The following is a 6000-nucleotide window of genomic DNA, read 5'->3' as shown; positions in this document are numbered from 1 at the left end:
CTGGCTATTGCAAATAGAGCTGCAATGAACATTTTGGTACATGACTCTTTTTGAATTATGGTTTTCTCAGGGTATATGCCCAGTAGTGGGATTGCTGGGTCATATGGTAGTTTTATTTGTAGTTTTTTAAGGAACCTCCATACTGTTCTCCATAGTGGCTGTACCAATTCAAATTCCCACCAGCAGTGCAAGAGTGTTCCCTTTTCTCCACACCCTCTCCAGCACTTATTGTTTCTAGATTTTTTGATGATGGCCATTCTGACTGGTGTGAGATGATACCTCACTGTAGTTTTGATTTGCATTTCTCTAATGATTAGTGATGTTCAGCATCCTTTCATGTGTTTGTTGGCAATCTGTATATCTCCTTTGGAGAAATGTCTATTTAGTTCTTCTGCCCATTTCTGCTTTGGGTTGTTTGGTTTTTTGTTATTGAGCTGCATCAGCTGCTTATAAATTTTGGAGATTAATCCTTTGTCAGCTCCTTCATTTGCAAATATTTTCTCCCATTCTGAGGGTTGTCTTTTCGTCTTGTTTATGTTTTCCTATGCTGTGCAAAAGCTTTGAAGTTTCATTAGGTCCCATTTGTTTATTTTTGGTTTTATTTCCATTTCTCTAGGAGGTGGGTCAAAAAGGATCTTGGTGTGATTTATGTCATAGAGTGTTCTGCCTATATTTTCCTCTAAGAGTTTGATAGTTTCTGGCCTTACATTTAGGTCTTTAATCCATTTTGAACTTATTTTTGTGTATGGTGTTAGGGAGTGTTCTAATCTCATACTTTTACATGTACCTGTCCAGTCTTCCCAGCACCACTTATTGAAGAGGCTGTCCTTTCTCCACTGTACATTCCTGCCTCCTTTATCAAAGATAAGGTGTCCATATGTGCATGGGCTTATATCTGGGCTTTCTATCCTGTTCCATTGATCTATATATCTGTTTTTGTGCCAGTACCATACTGTCTTGATTACTGTAGCTTTGTAGTATAGTCTGAAGTCAGGGAGCCTGATTCCTCCAGCTCCATTTTTCGTTCTCAAGATTGCTTTGGCTATTCGGGGTCTTTTGTGTTTCCATACAAATTGTGAACTTTTTTGTTCTAGTTCTCTGAAAAATGCCAGTGGTAGTTTGATAGGGATTGCATTGAATGTGTAGATTGCTTTGGGTAGTAGAGTCACTTTCACAATGTTGATTCTTCCAATCCAAGAACATGGTATATCTCTCCATCTATTTGTATCATCTTTAATTTCTTTCATCAGTGTCTTATAATTTTCTGCATACAGGTCTTTTTTCTCCTTAGGTAGGTTTATTCCTAGATATTTTATTCTTTTTGTTGCAATGGTAAATGGGAGTGTTTTCTTAATTTTACTTTCAGTTTTTTCATCATTAGTGTATAGGAATGCCAGAGATTTCTGTGCATTAATTTTGTATCCTGCTACTTTACCAAATTCATTGATTAGCTCTAGTAGTTTTCTGGTGGCATCTTTACGATTCTCTATGTATAGTATCATGTCATCTGCAAACAGTGACAGCTTTACTTCTTCTTTCCTGATTTGGATTCCTTTTATTTCATTTTCTTCTCTGATTGCTGTGGCTAAAACTCCAAAACTATGTTGAATAAGAGTGGTGAGAGTGGGCAACCTTGTCTTGTTCCTGATCTTAGTGGAAATGCTTTCAGTTTTTCACCATTGAGGACGATGTTGGCTGTGGATTTGTCATTTATGGCCTTTATTATGTTGAGGAAAGTTCCCTCTATGCCTACTTTCTGGAGGGTTTTTATCATAAATAGGTGTTGAATTTTGTCGAAAGCTTTCTCTACATCTATTGAGATGACCATATGGTTTTTCTCCTTCAATTTGTTAATATGGTGTATCACGTTGATTGATTTGTGTATATGGAAGAATCCTTGCATTCCTGGAATAAACCCCACTTGATTATGGTGTATGACCTTTTTAATGTGCTGTTGGATTCTGTTTGCTAGTATTTTGTTGAAGATTTTTGCATCTATGTTCATTAGTGATATTGGCCTGTAGTTTTCTTTGTGACATCCTTGTCTGGTTTTGGTGTCAGTGTGATGGTGGCCTCGTAGAATGATTTTGGGAGTGTTCCTCCCTCTGCTATACTTTGGAAGAGTTTGAGAAGGATAGATGTTAGCTCTTCTCTAAATGTTTGATAGAATTCGCCTGTGAAGCCATCTGGTCCTGGGCTTTTGTTTGTTGGAAGATTTTTAACCACAGTTTCAATTTCAGTGCTTGTGATTGGTCTGTTCATATTTTCTATTTCTTCCTGATTCAGTCTTGGCAGGTTGTGCACTTCTACGAATTTGTCCATTTCTTCCAGGTTGTCCATTTTATTGGCATAGAGTTGCTTGTAGTAATCTCTCATGATCTTTTGTATTTCTGCAGTGTCAGTTGTTACTTCCCCTTTTTCATTTCTAATTCTGTTGATTTGAGTCTTCTCCCTTTTTTTCTTGATGAGTCTGGCTAATGGTTTATCAATTTTGTTTATCTTCTCAAAGAACCAGCTTTTAGTTTTATTGATCTTTGCTAACGTTTCCTTCATTTCTTTTTCATTTATTTCTGATCTGATCTTTATGATTTCTTCTGCTAACTTTGGGGTTTTTTTCTTCTTTCTCTAATTGCTTTAGGTGCAAGTTTAGGTTGTTTATTCGAGATGTTTCCTGTTTCTTAAGGTAGGATTGTATTGCTATAAACTTCCCTCTTAGAACTGCTTTTGCTGCATCCCATAGATTTTGGGTCGTCGTGTCTCCATTGTCATTTGTTTCTATGTATTTTTTGATTTCCTCTTTGATTTCTTCAGTGATCACTTCGTTATTGTAGTGTATTGTTTAGCCTCCAGGTGTTTGTATTTTTTACAGATCTTTTCCTGTAATTGATATCTAGTCTCATAGCTTTGTGGTCGGAAAAGATACTTGATACAATTTCAGTTTTCTTAAATTTACCAAGGCTTGATTTGTGACCCAAGATATGTTCTATCCTGGAGAATGTTCCATGAGCACTTGAGAAAAGTGTGTATTCTGTTGTTTTTGGATGGAATGTCCTATAAATATCAATTAAGTCCATCTTGTTTAATGTATCATTTAAAGCTTGTGTTTCCTTATTTATTTTCATTTTGGATGATCTGTCCATTGGTGAAAGTGGGGGATTAAAGTCCCCTACTATGAATGTGTTACTGTCGATTTCCCCTTTTATGGCTGTTAGTATTTGCCTTATGTATTGAGGTGCTCCTATGTTGGGTGCATAAATATTTAAAATTGTTATATCTTCTTCTTGGATCGATCCCTTGATCATTATGTAGTGTCCTTCCTTGTTTCTTGTAATAGTCTTTATTTTAAAGTCTATTTTGTATGATATGAGAATTGCTACTCCAGCTTTCTTTTGGTTTCCATTTGCATGGAATATCATTTTCCATCCCCTTACTTTCAGTCTGGATGTGTCCCTAGGTCTGAAGTGGGTCTCTCGTAGACAGCATATATATGGGTCTTGTTTTTGTATCCATTCAGCCAGTCTGTGTCTTTTGGTGGGATCATTTAATCCATTTACATTTAAGGTAATTATCGATACGTATGTTCCTATTCCCAGTTTCTTAATTGTTTTGGGTTTGTTATTGTAGGTCTTTTCCTTCTCTTGTGTTTCTCGCCTAGAGAAGTTCCTTTAGCATTTGTTGTAAAGCCGATTTTGTGGTTCTGAACTCTCTCAGCTTTTGCTTGTCTGTAAAGGTTTTAATTTCTCCATCAAATCTGAATGAGATCCTTGCAGGGTAGAGTAATCTTGCTTGTAGGTTTTTCTCCTTCATCACTTTAAATATGTCCTGCCACTCCCTTCTGGCTTGCAGAGTTTCTGCTGAAAGATCAGCTGTTAACCTTATGGGGATCCCCTTGTGTGTTATTTGTTGTTTTTCCCTTGCTGCTTTTAATATGTTTTCTTTGTATTTAATTTTTAACAGTTTGATTAATATGTGTCTTGGTGTGCTTCTCCTTGGTTTTATCCTGTATGGGACTCTCTGTGCTTCCTGGACTTGATTAAGTATTACCTTTCCCATAGTAGAGAAATTTTCAACTATAATCTCTTCAAATATTTTCTCAGTCCTTTTCTTTTTCTCTTCTTCTTCTGGGACCCCTATAATTTGAATGTTGGTGCGTTTAATATTGTCCCAGAGATCTCTGAGACTGTCCTCAGTTCTTTTCATTCTTTTTTTCTTTATTCTTCTCTGCAGTAGTTATTTCCACTGTTTTATCTTCCAGGTCACTTATTCGTTCTCCTGCCTCTATCCGTTATTCTGCTATTGATCCCTTCTAGAGTATTTTTAATTTCATTTATTGTGTTGCTCATTGTTGCTTGTTTCCTCTTTAGGTCTTCTAGGTCCTTGTTAAATGTTTCTTGCATTTTCTCTATTCTGTTTCCAAGATTTTGGATCATCCTTACTATCATTATTCTGAATTATTTTTCAGGTAGACTGCCTATTTCCTCTTCATTTGTTAGGTCTGATGGGTTTTTATCTTGCTCCTTCATCTGCTGTGTGTTTTTCTGTCTTCTCATTTTGCGTATCTTACTGTGTTTTGGGGTCTCCTTTTCGCAGGCTGCAGGTTAGTTGTTCCCATTGTTTCTGGTGTCTGTCCCCAGTGGCTAAAGTTAGTTCAGTGGATTGTGTAGGCTTCCTGGTGGAGGGGACTAGTGCCTATGTTCTGGTGGATGAGGCTGGATCTTGTCTTTCTGGTGGGCAGGCCCACGTCTGGTGGTGAGTTTTGGGGTGTCTGTGACCTTATTATGATTTTAGGCAGCCTCTCTGCTAATGGGTGGGGTTGTGTTCCTGTGTTGCTAGTTGTTTGGTATAGGGTGTCCAGCACTGTAGCTTGCTGGTCGTTGAGTGAAGCTGGGTGTTGGTGTTGAGATGGAGATCTCTGGGAGATTTTCACCATTTGATATTACATGGAGCTGGGAGGTCTCTTGTGGACCAATGTCCTGAAGTTGGCTCTCCCACCTCAGAGGTACAGCAGTGACTCCTGTCTGCAGCACCAAGAGCCTTTCATCCACATGGCTCAGAATAAAAGGGAGAAAAAGTAGAAAGAAAGAAAGAGGATAAAATAAAATAAAGTAAGATAAAATAAAGTTATTAAAATAAAAAATACAGAATAATTATGAAGAAAAAATTATTTTTTAAAGTAACAAAAAAACGGACGGACAGAACCCTAGGACAAATGGTGAAAGCAAAGCTATACAGACAAAATCGCACACAGAAGCATACACGTACACACTCACAAAAAGAGGAAAAGGGGAAAAAATAATAAATCGTGCTCTCAAGTCCACCTCCTTAATTTGGGAATGATTCGTTGTCTATTCAGGTATTCCACAGATACTGGTACATCAAGTTGATTGTGGAGTTTTAATCCCCTGCTTCTGAGGCTGCTGGGAGAGATTTCCCTTTCTGTTCTTTGTTCGCACATCCCCCGGGGCTCAGCTTTGGATCTGGCCCCGCCTCTGCGTGTAGGTCGCCTGAGGCCATATGTTCTTCGCTCGGACAGGACGGGGTTAAAGGAGCCGCTGCTTCGGGGGCTCTGGCTCACTCAGGCCCGGGGGGGGGGGGGGGGGGGGAGGGAGGGGCACAGAGTGCGGGGCGGGCCTGCGGCGGCAGAGGCCGGCGTGACGTTGCGCCAGCCTGAGGCGCGCCGTGCGTTCTCCCGGGGAAGTTGTCCCTGGATCCCGGGACCCTGGCAGTGGCGGGCTGCACAGGCTCCCCGGAAGGGGGTGTGGAGAGTGACCTGTGCTCGCACACAGGCTTCTTGGTGGCGCAGCAGCAGCCTTAGCATCTCATGCCCGTCTCTGGGGTCCGCGCTTTTAGCCGCAGCTAGAGCCTGTCTCTGGAGCTCCTTTAAGCGGCGCTCTTAATCCTCTCTCCTCGCGCACCAGGAAACAAAGAAGAAAAAGTCTCTTGTGTCTTCGGCAGCTCCAGACTTTTCCCCGGACTCCCTCCCGGCTAGCCGTGGCGCAC

Source organism: Globicephala melas, unplaced genomic scaffold, assembly GCF_963455315.2.
Source record: "Globicephala melas unplaced genomic scaffold, mGloMel1.2 SCAFFOLD_469, whole genome shotgun sequence".
In the NCBI taxonomy this organism is placed as follows: domain Eukaryota; kingdom Metazoa; phylum Chordata; class Mammalia; order Artiodactyla; family Delphinidae; genus Globicephala; species Globicephala melas.
The sequence above is the reverse complement of the archived record's forward strand: the minus strand, read 5'-3'. Positions refer to the sequence as shown.